At 40.8% G+C, this 27,717-nt stretch overlaps 1 protein-coding gene across 1 annotated transcript in view; it reads right to left on the bottom strand.

The window, feature by feature from the left end:
• Nucleotides 1-27,717, bottom strand: part of DSCAM (DS cell adhesion molecule) — a 628,496-nt gene that overhangs the window by 162,740 nt on the left and 438,039 nt on the right. The gene's annotated exons all lie outside the window — the stretch shown is intronic.

Raw genomic sequence — 27,717 nt, 5'->3', positions numbered from 1 at the left:
TGCAGCCCCCGCTGCATGCTGGCTCTTGGCCAGCAGGGCCCCCGCCCCTTGTCCTGTTTCTGGCTGGCACTGGGTGCCTGCTGCAATCTGCAGTGGTTGATGAGTGCGGGCAGGCGCCAGGCAGTGGCTGGCTACATGTCGCCTCTGCTGCCCACCCATTGGCTACTTATGTGCTTCCCCCTCGCTGTCCTCTCCCTGCTTTGCCCCTTCACCTCCCCAGCTCTGTGGCTCCTCCATATCCCCCCCCCACCAGTGGAGCGCACCCCATTCCCAGCACTGTGCAGAGAACCAGCCCCTGGTCAGCATGCTCAGCTCACCAACAGCCTGGCCAGCAGGCTCCTTCCTTCCCCCACTGCCTTTGGCTGGGACGGCACCCCAGGAAAGCCCAAGACCCTCTGGCCTAGGGTGCTGGCGAGGAGGAGCTAAGCTCTGCATGTGCCAAATCCCCACACAGCGCTGGCACGGGGAAACCTCTCTGCCCCTTAGCTAAGCTCTGGAGTGGTGGAGGGAAGTGATTTCCAGCCTGTTCATGCCCTGACCCTGGAAGCTCCACAGCAGTGCCCCAAGCAGGGACTTAGCACCCTCTGCACCCACCCACCCTGCCCTGGGTCCTGTCCCCAGGGAGCGTGCTGCTGCTCCGTCCTCTAGGCACCCTCCCCTGCTGAGCTACCTCTCTGGCTGGGTTTGCTGAAGCCCCTGCAGTCAGGTTCCCTGGGCCCTGGTGCACAACGCATCCTGAGGGCTTAACCCCTTCCTGCCCGTGCTGTTGTTGGTGGCCAGCAGCAGCCTGGAGGTGTTAGCTGCCTTTCAACACTGTGCAGGCAGGAGGGGACAAGGTGCTTCCAGCTACATGAGAGCGGTGAGGGGGAGGGGGAGAAGGAAGAGATGAGCTCTACAAAGACATAGACCAGGTCATCCCTTCCCCCTCCCCTGTGTCTGGAAGCAGCTCCTGTCCCTTCCCTCTCGTACAGTGCCAAAAGGCTGCTGCTGGCCACATTCTGGTGTGAACCCTGGCAGAAATCTGGGGAGGGGGGGATGTAACCCTGCATGCCCCCCCCCAAAGTGTTGCCTTAGGAAGATCCAGTGCCAGGTACCAGGAGAGGCGGGTCCACCCAGGAGCCCAGCCAGGCATGGAGGGTGGAGAGTGCTGGGCAGGGAGGGCCGTGTCGGTTGGTCACCCCCCTCCCCCGTGTGAGAGAGGTGTACAGGAGTGTGTGTGTGTCACCCCTCCCCATGTGTGGGGGGCTGTTAGGGGTGTGTGTGTCACTCTTCACTGTGTGAACCCGAAAGCCTTAAAGATAAGAGGTAAATAAAAAGAACCCAACTACGCAGGCAAAACCTTAAGACACAAAATCAGGACTATACATTCCATTCAGCACAACCTATTTTACCAGCCATTTAACAAAAGGAAATCTAACACATTTCTAGCCAGCTTACTTACTAACTTAACAGAAGTTCTGAAGAGCATTCATGACCTGTTCCCGGCAAAACCATCACACAGACAGACAGACCCTTTGTTCCCTTGTCTCCTCATTGGTCATTTTGGTCAGGTGCCAGTGAGGTTATCCTAGCTTCTTAACCCTTTACAGGTGAAAGGGTTTTGCCTCTGGCCAGGAGGGATTTTATAGTTTTGTATACAGAAAGGTGGTTACCCTTCCCTTTATGACAGGTTTCAGAGTAGCAGCCATGTTAGTCTGCATTTGCAAAAAGAAAAGGAGTACTAGTGGCACCTTAGAGACTAACCAATTTATTTGAGCATAAGCTTTCGTGAGCTATAGCTCACTTCATCGGCGCATCCGATGAAGGCATGGGTTGAGGTTCTGCTACTGATTTCTGCACTGCTGCTGGCAGCAGTGCTGTCTTCAGAGATGGGGAGCTGGAGAGTGGCAGCTGCTGGATGGGAGCCCAGCTCTAAAGGCAGAGCCTCCGCCAGCAGTAGCGCAGAAGTAAAGATGGCATGGTATGGTATTTCAAAGGTAGTTATACCTGGGTAACGTCCACTAGACCAGTGCTACTCAAAGTGGTGGTCTACGGACTGGTGCCATCGGCTGACAGTCAGCGGCACCTGGGACCCAAGGCAGTGCGTTCTGCTCACGCCGGCTCTGCTCTGCTCCCCACGCGCTGCCCCGGCTCATGCTGGCTCGACCCTGGGCACCGCAGCAGCAGCTGCCAGCGGCTCTGCCGCAGCTGCTGCCATTGGCCAGGTCGCCCCCCCCCTCCACTCACCCTTACGCGGCGGAGAGGGAGAGGCGTGAGCTGCAGCGTGCGTAATGTATGTGTGTGTTTCCTGCACGTTGTGCCATCCATTCATGCTGCCCCCCGCCCAGCCCCGAGCAGACAAAGCCCATGGACACACTAATAAGGAGAAGACTCATTAATTTCTGGAAATGTCTTGGGCTTGGCTGCCACCCCCTCTCCTTTCCTCACCCTTCCAACCCACTCCAAAAAAAAGTAGCCCCTTGATGCTGGAAGACAGTTTAGCGCAGGTTTGGGGAGAGAAGGATTAATTATTATTGTTGGTGTTGTTGCTCCATGAAATTTGACAGCATCTGCACTGATCAGCGGAGCTGGTGGAGGAAAAATACACTGCAGCAGGTTATCTGGTGGGAGCAGATAAGCCCCCTAAAAATGTCTGCCAACTTTTATTATATTCATTATATTGTTTCCAATATAAATTAATATTACTACGAATGTTCAAATAATATTTTCTTGGATCATAAACAAATAATAGTCATTTTATACTATCCATACAGACGCACAGCCTTTCAGTCAGTCTTCAATGTATTTAAATGGGAACATCTCCATGAGTATACCAGACTCCCATTCCAATTAATACAGTGAAGAAATGTTAGTTTTTCTGATCTGATGTGCTATGTGCCTATGCGAATACGACAATAATATGGCACAAATATGGTACCGGTTCCTGGTAAATATGGTACTGGTCCCTGGAAAATGTGGTACCGGTCCCTGGCACAGTGGAAAAAAAATTTGTCGGTCCGCCACAACAGATAGTTTGAGAAGCACTACACTAGACAAGATGTTTTCAGTCTAGATAGTAGGAGGGGCCGGGGGGGGCAGGGAAAGGGCCTATTCAGGGCAATGGGCCAATAGGAAAAAACAATAGGCCTTCGGAGAAAGCACATGGTGAGCCTTCCTGTGCAAACAGCCTGTGAGTAATGGCTGCTATGACTCTACATGGACATGTGATGATCCCAGATGTCTCTAGACTGCATCTTGGGATGTCATTGTTTTTCCACAGACCGGTCTGGGAACCAGACTTTGAAACAAAGTGTTCCTGCTTTATGTTAAAGCTATATAAGGCAGGGAGTGACGTCGTCTGGGGTTTTTCACTCCGCACCCAAGAAGACTCCTGGAAACACCTCAGGAAAAAAGGCTGAACTGGAGGAAGGGATTTTTAGCATGTGAATGAAACATCTGGAGATTCCAAGCTGTAAAGCCCCTAAAGAATATGCCCCTTAAGAATCTGCAGCCTCCTTGTATCATCTCTTAGGGTAAGAATCTGCTATTCATATCAAATCTATTTAGTATATTAAGTTTAGTTTGCATTTTTTATTTATTTGCTAGGTAACCGGCTTTGATCTGTTTGCTATCACTTATAATCATTTAAAATCTATCTTTTGCAGTTAATCAACTTGTTTTTGCTTTATCTAAACTAGTGTGTGGGAACCATAACTCAGGGGCAGAAGGCTGTTGCATATTCCTCTCCACATTGAGGGAGGGAGCGAATTTTATGAACTGACGCTGTACAGTTCCCTGTGCAGCGCAAGACAGTATAATTTTGGGTTTATACTCCAGAGAGTCAGAGTGCCTGAGGAGCTGGGAGTAGCTTTCCCATGCAGGGGCTGGTCAGAGAGCCTGCTTGTAACTGCAGCTGGGTATGTCCATACCTGTATGTATGCTGGTGAAAATGCAGGCTGGAGGGCTTTGTAGCTTGTCACAGCAGTACAGTGTGAGAGGGAGCCCAGGCTGGTGGGTCAAGGGGCTCAGTGGTACCCCAGTTCCACATGGCACCCTGGGGGGAACCAGTCACAGGGGTTTTTATGTACTTCTGTAAGTATAATAATATGAACAATTTAGCATGAAGGAGAAAAGAAAAAATGTGAATGAAAAAATAAATGTATTTAAAACTTATGCAGGAAAACTTAAGGGTATAGGGAATGATAACACACACAGCAGATTTCACTTTAGCTAGAAAAAATATGTTTTTTTCAAAACTGAAACACCCTTAAAAATAAAAGAATTTAAACATCAGGAAGAAAGTTCACAGTTTCTAAATAGTTCTAAATAACACCAAAACTAGATCAACTGGTTTGCCCATATCTACTAATTAATTCTCATTCATTAATTTCCTTTCAAATACAAATAACCCTATAATATCCTACTAGTAAACCATTAAAATTTGCCATTTAATTACAGATTTCCCTGTTGGTAGAGGCTAAGTTTAATACATTAACTTCCATCTTTTAGAGACCTGAATTCAAATACATACAATGGCCCCTATCTAGCAAAGAACTTAAAGTCAATGGAACTACTCAAGTGCTTAAAGGTAAGCATATGCTTACATGGGTTGCTGGATCAGGGTCTACACAACAAGTGAAAATACTCATCTCGTCTTAGCCCCCACTTGGTTCACATCATTTGACAACCCTGGAGACACCCAGGCCTAGAACAGAAATAACGTTGCCTGTCATGACTGACAGAGCTGTGTGAGCAAGATAGCAATGTGGCTGGTTCATATTAATAGAGCCCTGCAAATCTGTGGATATCAGCTTTATATCCGCAGATGTGGCTACCCATGGATCATGTTTGCGAATCGTGGATCGGATGCAGATACAAATTTTGTATCTGCGTAGGGCTCTACATATTAATAATATATGAATCGCTCACTTTTAAGAACACTAAATTCACTCTCACAAATAAATTAGAAAAATCAGCCCTATGGTATCTCGCCAATTCTTCTGTAAATAGTGCTATTTCTAAAGGAAGCAATGACTTACAATGGAGCTTAGCAAATAATGGAAAATATTTTCTATTAGTATTTATTCAAATTTGAAAATAAATTTCAGTGTGACTGCTTTTTGGGTCCTTTCATATTTACTTGTCATGAATACTGAAAATCAAGCTTTTTTGGCACAAATACTTGCAAAAAGAAAATTTTAAGCTCAAATATTTGAATAGTTGTTGGAAGGGAATTTTACATTGTATATTTTATTATCATGTTTGGAATGCACCCTGAATTCATGATACAAGTAATCTATTTGATGAACAGAAGCAATGCAAGGTGACTTATGTAACTAATCAATGTGGAATGAATTTCAAAGTTCAAATAGCAAATATTTTGGAATGAACTGTTAGTGAGGTATTAATACAAGGGGAAAACATTACAAATAATTTCAAACAAATAAATGAGAATTTTGCAATCTGCTCATGAACATTGTGCAAACAGAAAATGAGGGGGAGTCTGATGAATTAATTCTTCAGTATGAATTATTCACTCAGCTTTAGTTTAGAGTTCTTCACTGAAATGCAGGAGATATTGGAATATGTATAAAATTAGTTCAGGCCAGCTAGTTAGCGGATTTTTTAAATAATCAAACCTGGCACACAATAAGGCCTTTCAGCCTTATATTTACATATGGAACAGCACTTGTTAATTGACAGATCCCTTGCATCTAGTTTAGGTTTCATTAAAAGTTCTCTCTACTAGCAGGATAGTTGTCTGAAAGTAATACTTGTTGAGAAACAATGACACATTGGACGAAAGATAAAAACACAGCAGGGATCTTGTCTTCATATTTGTTTATATAGCACCCAGCATTTTAATAACACCATATAAATAATAAACTATAACTGTAAACACAAACAGAGTTCTTGTCAGTGACCTTGTAATCCCCAAATCAAAACTTTTCTTACCCAAAACTTTATGATCTGTAAAAACTGAAGAGTTAGGGCCTGATTACTCTGTAACCTTAATCCTTATGAATGAAATTATTTCTTCAGCCTGGAATTAATAAACATTCAGCACATTCTTAAATATCATCTCTGGTGGCTTACTACAGTTATATAATGAAGTTACTTGATAAAACTATTACTCATACATGTGTTTCCAAACTAGAACAGGCCTTATTTAATGCTAAGCTTTAAAAAGAATGACAATGTTTTGAACACTAGGCGGCTTCTGCAGAGCCTCATGAGATGATTGAATTTGTCAGGGTACAGGCTGTGAACATTTAGGGTTCATATCTTATTCACTCAGAAGCAGTTTCAGGTCAGATTATAGGAAAAGGAGTTGATTTATTTTGCATGGCAACTATGAATTTTAACCAAAAGACACATTAATAACAAGGGTTTTTCTCTCAATTCACTACAGGCAAGTCTTTCCCTTTTCCTGAGCTTTTTCTTGCACTTATTTTATATGCGTAGACTGCTGTCTGCAAATAACATACCAGAGACTAACCGTGCTTATATTTTTCATTCTTTCTCTCATCTGCCATAGTTTTCTGAAATGAATGTGACTTGATTCTGCATTGTCATGTGTGTTCAATTCCCATTTTGCTAAGAGAACTTTCTAATAACCAACAGAATGAAAATGGAAAATGGTAAGTTGACAGCTTAGTTCCCTGCAGTGAATTATAGTAAAAGCCTGAGGAAATTTGTGAGAAACTGTGATAGATCATATGAGACTCTGTGAGATAAATGTAATTGAAGCTAGACTAATAGCTAATAAGAAGAATAACTAATTGGAGATTTATAAACAGTTTATTTTTATTTTAGTATGATTCATGAAGAATTAGACAAAGACCATCTTCTCCATGGGAAATTAATGAGCATTATTATTACACTACAAAGGATAGATTTCTCAAAAATGTATTGGTATTTGAAATGTTCATCCACTAAGAGTAAATTTTCTTGGACCCTTTTTTATCAGCTTCATTAGCTGGTGTGCAAAAGTTAACTCTAGGATCAATAGAAACGTTACAGTAGTTAAAAGTAGTAGTAGATTATTCTGGATGTTTTCCCCTTTGCTTTGATCCTAAGTTAAATTCAATGTATGCACTGAAACACCATCAGGTTATAATGTTAAATAATAATATATCTGTTACCACAATTTTAGACCCATGGAGTTTTCAAATTTTTGTGGCTTACCCTTACAGATTATAAATCAGTAAAAATCAGCCGAGGTCATTGGGGAGACTTCCTATTTACTCTCTGATTAGTTGCCATTCCTGAAATCTTCTGTTTGTGTCCTTTGATAAAACCAGAACTGTTTACAAATTAAACAAAACAGGGGCAGAAAGTCCTTGGAAAACACAAGCTTTTAATCAGGAGGTATTTTATAACCATGCTGCTCTCAGGGGCTTTTTAGATTTTTGAGCCTTGTGAAGTGACATGTGTAAATGTCCCTCCCAGGGGAAGAGAAGCAGGCACTAATTGAGGTATTGAGGGGTTTAAATGAAGCAGAAACACACTAAGAAGCTCCAGCTCCAGCAAAAATGAGTGCTGCTGAGCAATGCATGCTGGGACACTAATGGTTTTCATTCACTGCTCGTTCATGCAAGTAAGTATACTTTTAAGCACGGTGACTTGGGTCTATAACAGCACAGTTCTGAGCTAAAAAGCCATGAAATACGATCTGCTGAGGTATACAAAGTAGAGCTCTGGTAGAAATAGTCTAGTGTTGTTTTGCCTTTTCAGAATGAATTATAGTTCTAGCGCATAGATTGGTAGATAGCATCTGATACCATGGTGATGGCTGCAGCATAAGAACTAGAATAGAATCGAAGCAGGATATATCTATTCATATATATTTGTGTGTGTGGTACATACACAGAGACAAGGTGGGGGAGGTGATATCTTTTATTGGCCAATTTCTGTTGGTGAGAGAGACAAGTTTTCGAGCCACACAGAGCTCTTCTTCAGGTCTGGGAAAGGTACTCACAGCAAAATAAAGATATTACTTCACCTGCCTTGTCTCTCTAATATTCTGAGACCGACATGGGCTACAACTACACCGTATGACACACATAGTAGATAGAGCTCCTCTGCATATAGATAGAAGGATGTGTTTATACACACACACTCTATATGCATGGTTGTACATACATACAATCAAGCACTGAGTCTAATTTAGACAAAAACAAGGAGATTCATGATATCAATAAATATAACTTTCTGAGAAGGCAAGACAGTAGAATCATCCCTAGTTTGAATGAAAACCTAATCAAAAGTGCTGAAGACATTGTATTTATATTACCATGCATCTATCTTGCTTCTCCAATCAAAACTTTAATATTGTCCTTTGCTCCAGAGACCATTTGGGGAATTAGGCAGGCAGGTAGGAATCCTGACTAGTGTTTGGACCAGCTCCGTGGCTGAGTATTAGCATCATCCACTGCCAAACAAAAACACCAGACTTGAATCCTAACTCCCTAGATGTTTTGCCCTTTCAGCAATATGTTCATCTATGGCTGTTGGAATGTCAGAAGTTTCTGCAGGGGAAAACGGACCCCTGAACTGTGGTATGTAAAAGGAAAAAGTTCATGAAGAATGAGGAACCTGCTCAGGGAGTGAGAAACTAGGCTGCCAGGTCTAAAAGCAGATAGGTAGGTAGCTGTATTTACTGTGTGTACAACATTTTATGTAGGAAGACCTATGCAAAGTAAATGTGGCATTAATCACAGGGATAAAAACCACCTAGTTCTTGCCAGTTGTAAATTAAAACTGCTTAACTGAATATGATTTAACAGAATCTTTTGGAGGATGTATATGTGACCCAGAATGGAGGAAGCAACAGATGACCACAAAAGGGTAACTCTCACTCTTTTTGCCTAAATCTGTGTGAGGGCGTAGAATGGCTTACCTATCCCTTTGCGATAGGTGGGCAAGCCTTTTGTATAGTCAGGGTACGTACAGCGTACTGTCAAATTTAAGGCCTAGGTCTTTGTCTTCAAGGCAGTCAGTGAGTTGGGCCCAGGATACCTAAAAGATCAGCTAAAGCTCTAGGATGAGGACTGTGGCTGACAAGTCTGACCCTCAGACACCATTGCAAAGAGTTCTTCTATGAAGCTGTGAGATCTTTCTTGCAGACCAGTCCAAGAACCAATGGCTACAGCATCTCGAACTTCCTCTCTTTCCAGTCTAACTACAAGGTGCACTTCCTCAATTCACACCACAACATCTACACAATAAAAGTGCTTTAAAATAAAAGAAAGTTATTTTAAAAACCCAACTTTGTATGGAATTTTCCTCCTTGGGAGAGGAAGGAAAAAAGAATGAACCACATTTGACAGATGTTAGTCACCTCCCTTAACGATTTTATTAAAGGTATCAGATGAGGTGATGGGCGTGCCATGGTGTAAGAACTAAACTAGAATAGTAGCAAGACAGCAAGAAGTGCTCAGAAACTGTACTGATGACCACTACATAAATACATGGCAACAGAGATACAAACTCTATGGCCAAATTTTGCTATTGATGATACAGAACTTGGTATTTACAGGTCCTGATCCTTGCACTGCCATCACTTTTTGCCACACTCACAGGACAAAGAAGCCATAAAGCCAGTGTAGCCAGCCATAGGAGGCTTGCTCCCAGTGTAGTGAACTCTTCCAGTGGCACCAAGCCAACACAACAGTCTCTATGACACACACCCTCCCTGAACCCAGGGGAAAGTGGCATGGCCTGGGCATCCCTACATGCAGCTGCAATCTGGCTGTTGTATGAAGCCCTTGGGGCCAATGGAAGTTAATGCAACTTAAAGCAGCTTTATGGCTGCTCTGACTTATTCTAAGGGACCAACCTGTCCAGCCATTTGAGGACCAGGGGAGCACAAAGCCATGTTTGTACTCCTCCTCAGCTGCACAGTATTCTCCTGGGTGGTAGTTGATGCTTTGGACCAAAAGGATCTGATTTTTTAAAAGCTGTTTTTCATGGAGTCAAATAACTTGGACTAAGGATTTAAAATATCTTGAAAAGAACAGAGGAATCCCTCATCACGCCCATACCTAGTATTTCCATTATTATAAGGATTTTTGTTTTCAGCATAGTCTGAAAAGAAATATGTTTCTACTTCTCTGGAGACCATGTTTATCCCTGGGCTAAGGAAAGGCATAATAAATTCCAGTGCTTCGGACTGGAGTAAATTATAGCTATCAATCTCATGGAAAAAACACATGGTAAAAGACTCCAGACCCCTTTTTACCACCACTAACTGGCACATTTCATAAAATCTATGAAGACCTTCATTCATTTGGTTTATAGTTTCCTTTAATGTTTTGCTTTAAATGAATGCAAACACCTCCACTTCCAAAAACACGTCAATGTGTAGTGAACAAGAATGGCAACAGGGATATCATAGCTGCATGCAAAGTAAGAATTGAGTCATGTCATCCAGCATGGTTTAACACACGCTTTGTAATAGGTACTGAATATAATTAATCAAGATAAACCACCTGCTACAATATTATATTAAATGAGGACTATATTTTAGCATGACTTTTGATCCAATTGTCAAAATTTGCCATCTTGATTGCACCCACAAAATGGATCTACCCATTGTGTATACAAAACCCACACCTCAGCACTGGTTTAGGGTCAACACCGCGAGATGAGTGGCTGATCCATTCTAGTCAATGCAAAGCCTTGCTCTGGCAAAACTCCCACCCCCCTCTCTCCCTGCACCTAACCAAACTTCTCCCAGGGTACTGGAAGGCTGTCGTGCCTAATGGAGCAGATTTGACAGTGTAGTACAATGGCTGTTGTGTATGGTGGTTGTGCTGATGGTGAGGTTTGTGTCTCTGGGTGGAAGAGTAGATAGTATGCACTGTTAGGTGCTTTAACTTTTCATTTCCCTGCTTTTCAGGTTGCATGTTAAATATGTAAAGTGGGCAGCAACTTTTACTGACAGTCTTTTTGTATATGCATTTCCTCAGTTTTTTAGACTTACACAGGATGTCTAATACAGCAGCATAAGTCTGCTTTCATGAAGCACAGGATCTCCTTGAAAGCACCCAGCTGGCTTAGGCATAGACCTGCTAGAAAAACAATGAAAGAGTGTCATGAAAATGTAGTTAATTTTTTCTCTTTACAGTTGTCATCTACATTTTAATAGAATTAATCAAAATTAACAAAAAAATGACTAGCTCAACTCCAGAGCCCCAATCCTGAACTGTCTGGACACTTTCCAAAAGATGCTGAACCACTCAAAAATGATGCTGTTCACGTCAGCCGGCGTCTCCAAGTGGGTCAGCTCAAAGTGACTAATCGTAACGATAGCTGATGATGATCTAAAAGAATTGGTATGAACATCAGCTCTTTGTTCATCATGGCAGTAGGACATCACCAACCAAATTGACTAGGCCCATATAGGGCATGGAGATGGCATTAAAGCCAGAATGAAAGAACTCAAGAAAGTCACAGTACTCGAGATAATACTACAGGTGTCTTGCCATAACCTTATCAAATAGCCTGGTTCAAAAATGGGAGGTTAGAGTCAGAGCAATAGTTGATAAGACTGTCAAGTAAGGCATTTCTCGGGGGTAGGAGGGTGTCTATCAATTGGTTGTATGAGGAAAGTTCTGCCATTGCTCATAGTGAAATTGTCTAGTCAAGAAGAAGTTGGTCTCCTGTGTCGTCTATCAAGTGGGTATGGAATGAATACTTTGTTGGTAAAGACTGTCATTATCACCACTTCTTGATTGAGGCACAAATCTTCTACTTATTCATCAGGAGAAAAACATGTTCTGTTTATTCATTCGACAGTTACAACATGGATGGCAGCAATAGAAGTTTTCCCCATACCCCTTTGCTAATGCGTCTCAGCTATTACTTGTACAGTCCATCTGCTGCAAAGTGTTTTTGGGTATCCAAGTCGAATCAGTTCTAAGCCTCCCTGTGCCAAATGGAGAGCTGACTGTAACAGTTAGCTTTGTTATGTAGAAACCTGTCTACTCGAAAACTGGACTGAGAGCACCAAACAATTGTCAGATATTTTCATTCACCACTAACCTAGTCAGATTCAAACTGGTGACCTAGAGGGAAAAGACTACTTATTCCATTATCAATCTCCAGAGCCACCAGTTCTGGTCCATATTAATACTCTGACACATGGCGACTGATGTAACCCATTAGAGTAAATCTACTTAGAATTACAGAAACCCTCTTAGAAAGAATATTTATTATCTGACAAAAGCTGCTTATCTAATAAGGATTGCATGATAAGCAGAGCATAGTGTATTTGTTTTAAATCTCCACCCTGCACCCTGCAGTAACTAATAACGAATATCCTTCTATAACTAACAAGAAGCAGCAACACCAATTGAAGGCATTTAGAAAAATGTGGCAGAACTGGAGAAAGGAATAAAGCTATGCATCATGCTAGGGAAAAGAGCAGTGAGGGATATCATTTAATTCTATATTGTCCAAATCTTCCTTACCTTACTCATGCAATATAAATCCTATTTTATATGTAAGGTTCCTGTAGTCCTAGTTACAGTTGATTGGGAAATTACAAAATTCACTGAAAAACTGTTGACATTTTGAATTTATATGAAAAGAAAGACTATTTTTATGAAACATTTCCCTAAGATTCCATCCGTTTTTGGACAGCTGCACCTCCTAGAACAGCAGTTCAAACTAATTAAAGCAGTGATACTCAGACTTAGGCTCGTGAGCCACAAGTGGCTCTTTAATATGTACAGAAACCCTACAACAAATAAACATTTTTTAGGTTTAAAAAGTCCAGCACTCGAACACAGGGAAATGACAGAATTTAGGCTTCCTGAGAAACCTTAATTCAGCCTCCTTGTGCCTACACAGTATGACACAATCTTTAATTGAATGATCACATACTGTTTGTTTCACAGAAACCCTGCCTCCTTTGGTTTGCAGGATGGACAGTGCTCAGAAAATGATTCAGGGGTAGGTAGTAAATGAGGCTATTTGTAGGACTCCTGTCTCTTTTGCTTGAGAAGTTCATGGATATACGCTGAATAAGACAAAGAAGTGCAGGAAGACAAAGGATGGTTTTGTGGTTAAGGCATGTGAACACCACATAGGATAACTTAGTCCTAGCCTACCTTCTGCCACAGCGTTTCTATATTACATTGGGTCAGTTGTTTAAACCAACATTTTGGCAGGCGATCACTAACTGTGTGTTCCTCATTTTCTAGGTGCCCAGCTTGAAAGCCTGATTTAGTGATGTGCGGAGCACCCACAACAGCAACTGAAGTCATCCTAAGAGGAAGTCCTGATTATCTGGGCAGTAAAGAGTTTTCACTGGACAAAAGTAAAGCAGCAGGTGCTTGTTGCCTTCTAGAAATGGACCCATAACTAGAAGAAACAAAAATTTAACAACATTATGTTTGCCAAAGACTCAGAGTCTGATGAAGCAATGCTTTCTCCAAGGCACACCTGGAAACTTCATGAAGATCTGTGGGCTTAGAGCCCAAAATTTACCAATATTAATACTGTACATTTAATTCACTAGCTTTGTATAAGTGTGGCATCAGCTAAGAGTCAGACAGTTCAGAGCTTGATCTACATGAGCAGCTCACTAGAAGGTGACCTCTAGAGAGCTGTAAAAAAATTATTAAAAAATGCAGGCTTATCCACAGCAGGGACGAAAGGAAAAGCCTGCTCAGTTCTGTCAATTCAATACATTTTTAATACGGCTGCTAACAAACAATAACCCTTTGATTCTCTTTCCAAAAGCCTGTGAAGTTGCTGGCAGCTCCAGTAACTCACCCAACTCCTATTGTCAGTTGTGCCATCATCTGTGTGTTCTAATCTTTCACAAATCTCAATCCTTTCTACCTCTCTATCTGGAGCTCATGTTCCTTGCCTTGGCTTTGGCCAGAACAAAAGCCTGTAATACCACACACAGTATTTTTCCAAGTCTCTCCCCTTTCTGAGCAGGCTCCTGCTGGTCTTTTAATTAGGTTGTGTTTCTTGTAGAGACTTGGCCTTAGAGGGAAGGAGGTGAAAAAAAGGCCACTGGAAATGTATTATATGTATCAGGCAGACCTAGCTGGCAACTGCAATGCTGTAATAAGCAGGAGTTTTACAGAAAACATCAAAAGGTTTGGAACTTGAGCTCAGAAAAAACACCCCAAAATTTGGATCTTTATCTTAATCATATCCAATCATCTGAAAATTAGGCTGGAAATCTTATGAAAATGAGTCACCTGTCAAGAATTCTATTCCATCCTACACAAGTTTTTATACCGTGCTCATCACCATGGACTCTGGGTGCCTAAATTCCTATATTTGCTACTTCTGGTAGGGATAGAAATATTGCAAGAACATGCTTTCATGCTGTTTTGGCACTTCCCCTTCTGGACTCAGCTAGAAACAAGTAGTACAGAGGTGGGAACTAGAATATTAGTGTTTTAAATGTTATCCATTTGATTTTCCAAATCTCAAAAGGATTTATTTTGTGTTCAGACTTGGACTTGCTTTCAACCAGATTGAATCACCCATCTGTATTTGCTACAGAAAAAGGCATTAATTTCATGAGGATATGTTTATCAAAATCCAAGGTTTGATAAAGGTAAATGGGATAGCAAAGGTCAGATTCTCTCCATTATTGCTAGTATCTAAAGACTGAATAAAGCTACTGAAAGGGATAACGAGATGTTCATGCAGATAAAGCACAAGTCTGTAAGAGAGCACCTGGCTCTTATATAGTGCTTTATCTCATCAGATCTCAAAATGCTTTCCAAAGGAGGACAGTATCATTATCCACATCTTATAGATAAGAGTTCTATTCTAAACTCTGTCACGGATTTCCTGTGTTGGCTTTGGAAATCACTTACCTTCTCTTTGATTTAGGCCATGTCGACACTACAAAACTATGTTGACCTAACTTACGTCGGCATACAGCGACCACAGGTATTAAATCTCTTGTGTGAGTGCACGCTTGGCTCCTTGTGTCGGTGGTGCGCATCCTCACCAGAAGTGCTTGTATTGATTGTACTGGCAGTGTGGAGCATGCAGGATGGCTCCTGAAAGCCAATAACATTCGACGTAAGCAATGCAATGTCTACACTGACACCTCATCAAGTTAATTACTTGACATCTACCATGGTGTTATTAAATCGACACAGAGAGGCACTTACGTCAGCAGGAGCCAAACGTAAGTGAAGACTCTTCCACAGCTAAGTTGACGCAAGGCAGTTTATGTCAATGTAATCCTGTAGTGCAGACAGTTTCCCTTCAGTAAAATAGGGATAGCAATATTATCTAACAGAATGCGATGTTGTTGTGAGGCTTTTTTCATTCATACTTGTGAGCACCTTGAATGTACAAAATATTACACGACTTTCTGGAGTCTAGGGATGTTCATATCTTGGGTTTTAGTTTGGCTCTGCATAGAATTAGAAGCTACCAGAGTATTTTGGATTCCATTTCTGGATCCAAAAATTCCACTAAGTTGAAGTCTTCAGATCGAAAAATTTCTCTTGGGACCATCTCTACTTGCAACAAAACTGACATGAGATCCGCCAAATGCATATGGGCATCGGGGGGGGAGGGGGGAAGAGGGAACTGGTATATAATAAAAAGTAAACAATATTTCTATGCCATCTTATTGTATTAATATTTCCTAGTACTGTTACAGAAATCCAATAGAACAAAAATATAGAAGCCAATTAACTGTAGCCTTGTGGTTTAGAAAGAAAACCTAAAAATATAGCAAAAATAAAAATAAAAAAAAACACTCTCAAAATGATTTGGAAACAATTATCTGCCCAGAACCTTCATTCATGCACTCCTGTTTGAAATCTGGACTGCTCTTCAAGTTTGGACTGGTTCAGATAAAGAACGCTCCAACTTTTCCTTCCATCTCCTATTATGGATGTGGCTCCCTGTATCTTTCTCATTAATCCTCACCAATAAGCCAAGATAAACTCATGGTATGGTAAATGGAATGTGCTTACACATGGACAGCTCCTGAATGGTCCAGTTGCACTGAAGTCAAAGGAGTTATACTGCGGATAAACAGGGCACTCTGAGCTTTCCTAACAAATCAACTATTAAAAGAAATGACTCACTAGTGCACAGGCCAGGAAAACTACTCTCCTGAACTACTCTGTCATGATACTCAGCAGCAGCTACAGTATTTCAGTCTTGTTTGAGTTCATGACAGAATGTGTGTCATCTGTCTCACCGGTGTCAAGCCTCTCTCAATGAGATGGTCTTAGAACTTTTCAGAGCCCATCCAAGAACACTTTGAGGTACCAATCTGTCAGTAAGTAATATATTTATGAGCCGTTGTGGTCTGTGACCATGCGTGTACAGGCTTAAGACTAACTATTGATTCCTTTATGGGACAATATTAAAGTGCTATTGGATTTTTGTTGACAATTAACCCTTCCATCAGTGAATTTTCTGGATGCTTACTCAGACTTACTATGTATTTCCAACTGCCAACCAAGAATGTAGTCCCTTCAAGATCAATCTACCTTCATATTCACACTCATTCATTTCTTTCTACAGGCCAGTATATTTGACCTTCAGATCTAGTTTCCCCTAAAAAAATACACTAACAGAAAATCTTCAATGGGAGTTTTGCTTGCATGTGACTGGGAATGGGCCATTCATATGAAGGAAAAAGAAAAGCAATGCATAGTGTAAATTGGGTAGTTTGATTGAATTGTTTATGCTTTATTTGTATGACATTTAACTTTAATAACATAGAGTCTATGTTATTCATTAAGGCCCTCAACTAGCAAAGCCCTTAAGCTTGTGAGTAATTCCACTGACTTCAACAAGAAAACCCCTGTGCTTAAAGTTAAGCATATGGTTACAAGCTTTGCTAGATCAGGGCCTGTCAGGGTTCCCTCCTGACACTCTGGGGTACAGATGTGGGGACCCATATGAAAGACCCCCTAAGCTTATTTCTGCCAGCTTAGGTTAAAACTTCCCCAAGGCACAAATCCTTTCTTTGTCCTTGGACGGTATTGCTGCCACTACCAAGTGATTTAGACAAACATCCAGGGAAAAGAGCCACTTGGAGTCCCTGTTTCCCCAAAATATTCCCCCAAGCCCCTTCACCCCCTTTCCTGGGGAGGCTTGAGAATAATATCCTAACCAATTGCCTTTAATAAAAGTACAGACCAGACCCTTTATTTGAAGGACACTAAAATCAATCAGGTTCTTAAAAGAAGAACTTTATTATAAAGAAAAAGGTAAAAGAAGTACCTCTGTAAAATCAGGATGGAAAGTAATTTTACACGGTAATAAAATGATTTAAAACACAGAGGATTCCCCTCTAGGCTCAACTTCAAAGTTCCAAAAACAGGAATAAACCTCCCTCTTACCACAGAGAAAATTCACAAGCTAAAACAAAAGATAATCTAATGCATTTCCTTGCTTTACTTACAATTTTTGTAATCTTAGATGCTTATTTCAGGTAGGGTTTTAGAAGAGGTTTTTTTTCCTGCCTGGTCCCTCTCTCTGTCCCGAGAGAGCCCAACAAAGATAGCACAAACAAAACCTCCCCCTCCCCCCCCCCAAGATTTGAAAGTATCTTCTTTTCTTACTGGTCCTTTTGGTCAGGTGCCAACCAGGTTATTTGAGTTTCTTAACCCCTTACAGGTAAAGGAGGGATTTTATGCTACCCTTAGCTATATGTTTATGACAGGGCCTAAGGGTGAAATTAACTATAATTGCAGGGGACTCTGCACTCGCAAGACCCTTAAGCCTATTAGAGTGAAATCCTGGCCCCACTGAAGTGAGGGGGAGTTTTGCCATTGATTTCTGAGGGGTCAGGATCTTACCCTTAGCCTTTAATGAAAATGGGTTGAAAGTGGAACTGCTTGACAGCCCTTAACTATAGCAGTAGACACTGACAACAGCTATAATGAGTATGTTAAATCAGATTTAACTGCAGTATGTTACAAAAAAATCAATTAGTATTTAGTAAGCATACAAAAATTCACTTCTGCACATTTTCAATTCTAAAACAGTTATTGAATGCTACTTATTACCAGATATATCCTTGATTCATGATTAATGTACTGTTATTCAATCACAATAAAAGCCTTAAACAGTTCATTGTTGCATCATTCTGTGCATTTAAGATGTCTAAAATCTCAATTGTTTGCTCTCTCCACTATTAGTCACCTAATAAATTCACCAGAAATTCAGCTATGATGGTATTGTTTATCATATATGCAATGGTGACACCTGATAATTTCATTGCAAGACACCATGTGGTTTCTTTTGACATTGTGTGACAGGCTTTATTATCACACACAGTTGTTTTCATAGGAAGCAACTGTAGCACATGGTCCTTGGGACATTGTATTATCTCCGGGCAATGGTGTCATTACACGCGTATACTATAATTAAAGACTACAAGAGTGATTCGTTTTTGAGTAAAGCTTAGGAATCCATTTTATCTAAACAGAGTAGGAAAACCTAATATCTTTTGAGCTCAGATCCTAAAACCTACTCGTTCACAACCTGCTGCAGCAATATTGGTTGACCTATTAATTGCGGCACATTAACCAAGAAGTGTTTATTCCCTGTTATATTATGGGATCTTGGATTAGGATCATTATACTAATGATTGTTCTCATGGAGATCAATAAGAGAAACACGAACCTAACGGTGTTACAAACCCTTTGTCACCTTTGCTCTACCAACAGTAGCCCGAAAACAATTAAATTTCAGAGTTCTTGACTAACCTAATGAAGCTGAAGTAATTTAGATAGCAAACCTACTACAGTTAATGCAACCTCCTCCGCCCACACAAGAAATAAGGCAGAAAATACATTTCTCACATCCTTGTCCATAAGCCACATGCAAAGCAAAATTTCTTTAGGGAGCTTGAGAAGGATCAAAATTTCTATATAATCCATAATGATTTCTATGAATTATGCTGTAGTAATAAATACCTCCTTAGTCATGTAAACATATTATCTACAAACTGTAAGAAGGAGTTACCTGCCAATGCATTTTGATGCTAATGTTGATTACTATTTTGATGCACTTATACCAGTTGTAGGACAGTATTATAGCATCAGGGTCATGGCACTTTGATTGCAAATCCCCATTTATAGCATTATGGGGTGGAAAAAAAACCCTAAAACGTTTGGGACTTCTCAAAATTTGTTTTCAGCACAAAATTTATTTCCTTCTCTCTTAAATTTGGTAAAATTCCAAGTCTTTTTGAGTTATTAGAATTTTTTTTAAAGTATGTTAGTGCTTACAGAATATTTTCATATAGATACTTGCACTTGGACACAGTCACTAAAAAATTGTTTGATTTAAGCAAAACTCCAAGCCTGTCATAGGTTTAGCCCTCAACAGCAATTGCCTATGATGCATTTGAAGAGACTGGAATTAGATTATACAACATTAAAGATATATGAAAATCCTCTCATGGCATGCGCTTCACATAAGCCTCTAAGGGCTAGTTCATATCTGATTCCAGAAGTGGAGGACAATCCACATCAGCTACATATTGCTATGAAGGCTTCATGTCTCCTTCCCTACTCACTTCTTCCTGGGACCCTAGGTAAACTTCTCTGCTGGAATGAGAGGTGGGCAATGGATTATATTGAGGGTGGGGTTTGAGGCAGGACAGGAAAGAACAGAGGACCAGTCAGTAATGATAGCAGCATTGTCCTCAGATTTTGAAGCAGAAATCTGATCTGGAGTGAATGCTGCTTGAAGCACCATTAATCCCAGCTAGGCCATCCTATGGCAACATGGCTCCTGGGGGAGTGTGCTGCCAGGGGCATGGGATGATGGGGCCCAGCAGAACAGCACAGAGGATCCAGCTCTCCACCTCCTGGCCTGAAGGTCCAAGGCTTCCATTTGGGATCCACAAATGAGAGATTGTACGTATCCCTGCCTACTCTATGCCCCACACCAGAACTCTGCAACATGAGAAGATGACTGCTTGGAAACTATACAAAGTCAACCTCATTACCCTTCCTGCTCACTCTCACATATATTTTTATATGGGAAAGGAATATTTAATCTCAAAATTGTTAGCATTGCACTGAGGTGCAGAACACTAGGTATACATATATTAAGCCTACACACATGGGCTCCGTGAACACCGAAAGAAACATTGTTGTGTGTATTTCAATTTTTTTACATTGCATTTATTTTGGTGTGCAATGCTACATTTCTTTTAAACCAAAGAAAATTAAGCTACTACTAAAATAACAATAATAAACTCCGTAGATGCAAAGAAAATTAAGCAACAACTAGAGCAACTTGGTTGGTGCAAAATTATAGTTGAATATTTAAATGCATGAAGGTCAGGAAATTCAACGTTACTGTTTCTAGAACTGTAACTCAATAGTGTAGTCTGTCACATGGATAAATTTACAGTTTAGACTAATGCAATGCTAAAAATGTCCAAGGGGCCAAGTTATTGTTGCTGGGAGAACCATAATCAAGTTTCCTGACTTTTATACATGTGCTTAACCATAATGTTTTATTGCCATCATTTTTTGCTTTATTTGTATTTTAACAAATATTTTTGATCATATTAAGGAACAAAGCAAAGCATTGTTTCCTCCCCACAATCTAAGAGTCTGATTCAGGGCAGCACATGCTTAATCTTGAGCATATGTTTAAGTCTCCTTAACCTCAATATGCTTAATATGCTTAAGTGCTGTCTTAAAGAGAGATGCTTTCATGAATCAGGGCCTAACATTCAAATATCCATACTGAATTAATTTGACTTTTTCTTTATAGTATTTTAAATAATTGCTTATTACCTCATAGTCTAACGTAACACTGTTCATACAGCATACTTCCCAAAACAGTAAAAGAAAAAAATCTTATAAGTCCAAGTAAACTCTAATGGTGCTGAACCAAGCATTACTGAGAAGTATTTATTTTTATTTTTATCTGAAACAATTGTAAGTAGATCACAGACCTTAAAACTGATGGGAAAACAAAACAAAAATTTGCCATGAAGTCAAAATGAGGGATGTAAAAGTTCACTGAAAATTCAAATTCCTCATCTGACTCAACAGTTTGAGACACAAGTGCTGATAAAGCATTGTTTTTAGCAGATAGGAAGATGTATGCCTTGTCAAAGTTAATGAAAATATATTTCTTATAATTTAATACTACACAAAGTTTAGCTGGAAAATGTTTGTTTCATACAGACAACCTAAAAGAAGAACATCTCATAAATGACACTTTAGAACTACTAGTCTTATACTTTCACTATAAATGTATATAGTGAATAATGTTAAAAATTAAATATTCACTGCCAGGGGTATTTTCAGTAACCATGGTATCGTCTTATACAGAGAAGATACCACTATGCTGCAATTACTGTGGAGTTTTAAATGTTGACCTTTTTCATGGCCCCATATAGGAAATGATATGAAGTGTGGTTTTTTAAATGTACTTTAAAAAAATGTACTTGCTTTAAAATAATTCTATGCAATACCACACAAATCAGATTTTTAGTGAATAGTCAATATTTTGCTAGGAAAATATCACACTGCATACATTCGGTATGCCAGACTCAAATTCCACTCAAGCATTACATTACTTGCATGAGAGCTGGGAAAATCAATCATATATTTCATTGCTGAAACACCCAATAAGAAGACTAAATAGATACAAATGCAATATCTTAATCTCGTTGGAAGGAAAAGAACTAAAAAAAGCAAAACAAAAAAAAATACAGTATCTTGACCATGACCAATTCTACTTGTTAGATATGTAATAGGTTCTTAAGAAAAAGATGTAACCCTCCCACCATTGACATTATGGGATGCAGAGATATCTATGAAAAGAAGGACTGAGCCTATGAGTCTTGAATTAAACTTGAGACAATTTACTAGTTTTTCTATAGCATGGTGCTATATAAATGGGGCACATTCTTATGTTGATCACCTTGTCTTGTCTTGTCTTTCTGGGAGCTTCACCTCCCTCCAACTAAAGGCTTCTCTGTGTGGGGAAGTTATTCCAGTATAAGGTACGGTGTGAATGTAAAGCACTATATTTATGCTGGTATTGTAGGAGTAGGATTTTATATTTGTATTAGAGGTTATAATGATTGACAGTTATAATAATGTAGTATGTATTAAATGTATTAATGTATGATTTGATTTCATCCTGCCAGCCACCCTTTTTGAATAGCAGAAAGGAATGACCCTCTGGGACATTGGTAGAAACGCATCTGACAGACTGCCAGTGTCTGTACTGATGTTAAGGTAGGAACAGACCAGAACAGTCCTTATGGCTGATTATGGTCACCCTCTGTTTTAGGTTGTTATAATGTCTACTATGGCTAGATGATCATAATGGTCCCTTCTGACCTTAATATCTATGAATCTATGAATATGCATTACAAATGAGGCCCTCTAGTTAAATATATACTTCTTTGTTTTAAGGTCTAGTAAGTAAGAGACAGGATCTTGTATTGTATCTGTGTTAATTAGATTAGAGGAACTTTGAAGGCACAGGCCCCAATATGAACTGTTTTGGCCACAAGATTTAGTAAGGTTTAATTTACAATGTCTTTCTTGCTCAACATAAAACACTGCTGTTTGTATACCTTTGAAGGTCTCTGTAAAAGACTGTTTGTGTGAATGAGGAGTGTATGCATCAGGAAATGATAAGGTGTGAAGGCCATTGTTGAAGCCAGATGCTCAAGGAAGAAGTGAAGAGACTTAACAACTCCAGAGAACCATCAGAGTGCATCCATGATTGAGAAAGGGCAGATTGACGATGCTGAGGTGGAGGCTGGCTCCGTTAAAGACAAGATAATTGATTAAATTGAAACCAGGACAGGATGACCCTCTCGGAGGTGCTTTGGAGTGTTAACATAAAAAAATAACACCAATTAAGGAGTAACGGGTCATAAATGACACAGCAAAATCCATAGACTTCACCGGAGATAAGAACAGGGTGCTTTGCCCTGGAACTTTCGGTTCGTCTTGCCAACAACTCCAGGAGCATCGGATCGTGACCAACAGAGTCCGGCTTCCCTCTGCAGCCAATCTGGCTGGCCACTAGATTGATCCAGACTCTGGACCGGTAACTATAATATCGACTGGCGGGACTGTGTACATGGTGTGTGTGTGTGACTGAAAAGCATATGCTAACTGCTGTATTCTCAATAAATGCGGTGTATTGCCTACTCCCCTATAAAAGATCTTGTGTACTTTGTATAAGCATAACAGTATAACTCCATGTGAGGACACTCCTATTGCAGTATCAAAGGGCCTTTTCCCAGTTGTGTTTATGTTGCTTTGGAAGTGGTTTATACTAAGCTGAAAAAAGCCACTCTTACTCCGGAATAGAAGTGTTCACATGGGGAGTTATACCAGTGTAACTATAGCACTTTAACTATACTGGTTATAGGAAGAATTGGAAAAATATCCCAGGTAGACAAGCTTGAATGAACTGAATGGAATGGTTGGAGAGCAGGATTTATACTTGACAGCATGTGAGTGTGTAGCCATGTAGGGAGCCTGGCTCACCCTCCACCTTGCTACTGTTGCCCTCCTGGGTCAAATAACCTTAGGAGCAATGGTTAAAATAGATTGAAACAGGAGGGGGAGCTCTCGCCATACCAGCCAGGGCAAATGTAGATGAGGGAGCTGCTCCTCCAGGGCAAGGGAAGAAAAAGTAAGTAGGCTCTTCTGCTCAACACCTTATTTTAATCCCTTCTTAAGAGCTTTGTGAGTTCTGCCAGTTTTGTGCTCAGGAGCTAAAACCAAGAAGTGAGAATCCCGCACAGCTGGTATCTTTATAGAAATTGTTTTGTTGATAGCAATTTTAATAAACTTGAACCATTGTGACATGGAATTTATAAATTAACAAAATTCAAACCCTTTCCCAAAACAATCTGTCTATAGGTGTCCTGCTTTAAATATGTTTGAGTTTAAGAGGGACTAGATGAGTAAAGCTGTTACTGGTATTTCATACACATTTCCTTTTGCAGAATATATATGTTTATAAAAGTAGCAAGGACACACAGCAACGGCATTTTCTTGTTACTCCCATGTCTAATGGATTATTTAGGCTCAATGAAAAATGCCAGTCAAGCAGAGACGTTTTATGACGAAAAGCAAAATCCTGTCTGGAATTTTTCAAATCAGATTGGCTGTATGATCGGGTACATGTATCACATGGAATAAGCAAAAATCATGAGGACCAGGGCTTTGGCAGTTATAGTCACCATTTCAATACATGTCCATTTGCATTAAAATGCATTAACTTCATTAAGCAATTACTTATATCTTAATTAGAGATGGATGTTAGGTTTGCAAACAGTGAGGGGATTTTCACTGATCACACACAATCATTTATTGGATGTCTGCTCTGCCTTATTTCAGCTGGGAAAGTTACTGTTTTAAAAACTGAGTTCCGGCTGAAAATATTGGATATGACTTTAAATATTTGGCAGGGAGCCAACCTTTGTCAGGCAGCGCTGCCACAATGTTATACTGCATTGCTGTATGAAACAGCGTGACATGCCTACATCACAAAATGTCTCTTCCTTGCTGTTTGCAGCGTAGTTGTAGCCATGTTGGTTCCAGGATATGAGAAGGCGGGTGACGTAATATCTTTTATTGGACCAACTTCTGTTGGCGGAAGAAACAAGCTTTTGAACTACACAGAGCTCTTCTTCAGTTCTGGGGAAGGAAATCAGGGTTTCTGGGCTAAATACAAGTTAGGACAGATAGTTAAGCATAAGGGGTAACTGTGATGCTTTGGGGGTTCACCCAGACCACTAAGAGGTTGTGTCACCACCTGCTTTACAACTTGGGTTTCTTCTATGCTGTGCAGCTTTGGCTCAGGTTTCTGACACCAGCAGCCTGCTTTCAACACAATTGCCTCATCCTGGCTTCCACCAGCCTAGTTATTCCTGGCAGGGTGATGCCAATACTGCTTCCAGCCCCAAGTCTCCCCCAAACCGTCTCGCCTGCAGTGATCAGCCCCTCTCTCTGTACTACTAATAAAACCTTACCAAGGTCACTACTCCTTTAAAGAGACGGTACACAGCACCAGCCTGTTAGTTTGGCTGAGGTTTTTACTCTTCAGTTTGAAACACTGCACTGAGGTGGTTGTGTAATAAAACAAGATTACGTTTATTAATAACAAAAAAATCCAGATATTTATGTGATACCAAGTTGAGGGAATTGAGCTCAACATGGTTTAAACAAACAAAAGTATAAATACGCTTCTAAGGTGAAAATCTAACTTAACAAACTAGAGTTTGGTTCAGGGTAATTTTCTCACTACTGTTGTTCTTCCAACATGACTGGCAAGTTCTCAGCCAGGATCCAATACAGAGCTCAAAGCACTTGCTTTCTTTGTCTCTTCAGGTGAAAAGACACAAAAATGACCTTTTCTCTCTGCTTAAACCCTTGAAGTTTTATTTTTGTTTTCAAAGTCCTCAGGAAGCCCTCCTGGGGGCTCCGCTTGTTTCCACTAGGGAGCTGTTGCCATGTTAAATTTTGCAGTTAAGTGGTTGCGGAGCTACATGCTAGTTTGATGGCTTTGTTTACCTTTTTCGTAAAAGTACTTTCATTGTCCCTCTTTGCTCAGTTTATATTGGAGACGCATTCAAGCACGTAAGACCACATTCCTTTGTCTAGTGTGGGGTGGTTTAAGCCCTACCTGCCAAAGACATTTTAAGTACATATTTCCAGTACATATTTATAATTTTTCATATATCACCCATACATACACCACACAATAATATTAATGACCAGCACGTTACCAATTTGCATATGATACCTTACATGACAGCTTTTAGATAAGGATGAGGACAACAGTCAGTTGGGGTACACTGAGTCAGGCCAGCTGAGACTCAACTAAATACCAGAGAGCCCCTTGCCATCTGGCACTGGAGTACTGTTAGGGTCACACTAACACATGTTGTAGGAGGTCACTTGAAAAAGAGTGAACAGTAAGGGTTGGTGAACACTTTTCACTCCATATCTGATCTTTCAATACTGACCCTCAAAGGAAACCTGCACAACACCTTCAAAAGGTGAGCCTGGGAACTTAAATTCATGACACTGCTAGACACTAAAAACCATGGACTTAATAGAGATACTGGTTTCGTGGCTCATTACAACAATCTGTAACATGCAACGCATATTGGGGAGCCATCCGAGTACCCACGACAGTTCCCGTGGTTTAGACAAAGTGTTTGTTGTTGAATGTAAAATTGTTATGGGTGAAGATTAAATGGATGAGTTTGGCAATGTGTTTGGGGTGGCTATCTGAGGATTGTCCATTGTCTTGTAAATATTTGAGGCAGGCAGCTATGCTGTCATTGCAAGGGATGTTGGTGTAGAGAGAAGTGACATGCATGGTGGCAAGGCGGAGGAAATTGGTTGTGTCCTGGAGGAAGCTGGTCCTTTGTGTGGTGAGTAGTTTTGAGGATGGTTTCCATGAGTACTGATATTCCTTTAGTAAGAGTGCCGTGGCCCAATATGTGTAGACACGCGCACACACACCCTTGAACTCCCCCATCCCTCCTGCACAGTGGTCAACTAGTTACATGTAATATTTCCAATTTAGTTGTTTTACAACCCCACTTGTAAATTCAAACACCCCCTCTAATTTCAATTCCTGGGAAGGACTGAGTTCCCTTGTTTGTGTATCTTGGGAAGCATGTAGAAGGTCCCTGAGGTAGGCTTTTTGGGGGGGATGAGTTTGTAAAGTTTCTCTTGGAATGGTCTGGGGAAAGATTTGATGATATCCTTAAATTCCTGGTGTGACAAAGCTCTGTTCTTGCCTCCGTGGATCCCGCGTTTCCTGGCAGATTTTGCTAGCCTCAGAGGCTCACTGTGATCCTCCACGTAACCCTTCTCTCTCTAGAGACAAGGGTCACAGTCTACTGAGCCATTTTCATCTTAAGCCAGCGGGGAGGTGAGGAGAAGTTATCCTTCCTTGCACAGTCTCTGTTGTCTCCCAGTCTCAGTGATTAATCAGGGGGCAAAGGGTGGGGGGAGCCCAGGCCCAGCCTCTACTCCGGACTCCAGCCCAGGAACCCTAATAGTATCAGCTATGGTAGCTGACCTTTTAGAAACATGACATGTACAATTCCCTGGGCTACTTCCCCCACAGCAGCCCTCACTTCCTCAAGCTCCACTTCACCCTTACCTCAGGGCCTCCTTCCTTGTGCCTGTTATGGTGTGTACTACTCAGTCTCTCCAACAGCACAACTTCCTCCCACAGCTCCTGACATGCACACCCACCTGACTAACTGGGAGGCCTTTAAATAGTTTCAGCCAGCCCCCGATTGGCTTCAGGTGTCCCAATCAACCTAGCATTCTCCCTGCCTTCTGGAAAGTTCTTAATTGGCCCCAGGTGTCTTAATTGACCTAGAGCAGCTGCCATTTCACTTATCCTGGTGCCAGGGATTTGTTTAGCCTGGAGCTAATATATCTATCTTCCTCTACTTTCCTATAGCCATCTGGCCTTGCCCTGTCACACTGGGTAAATTGTAGTGTCGGGTCTTCTCTGAGTTCTTTATAGTTGGTGGTGTTGCCTAAAATCCCACACTGCACACTTATCTCCACTGTTACAATGATCAACACCCTCCCCTCTGCACCTTCCAAGATCCAGGGGTCCTATACATGCCTATAACAACATGTGGTGTATCTCATTCAGTGCATTAAATGCCCCAATAACAACTATGTGAATGAAACCAGGCAATTATGACACTCTCAGATGAAAATGATA

The sequence above is a fragment of the Lepidochelys kempii genome, chromosome 1 (assembly GCF_965140285.1).
Source record: "Lepidochelys kempii isolate rLepKem1 chromosome 1, rLepKem1.hap1, whole genome shotgun sequence".
Classification (NCBI taxonomy): Eukaryota; Metazoa; Chordata; order Testudines; family Cheloniidae; genus Lepidochelys; species Lepidochelys kempii.
The sequence above is the reverse complement of the archived record's forward strand: the minus strand, read 5'-3'. Positions and strand labels throughout refer to the sequence as shown.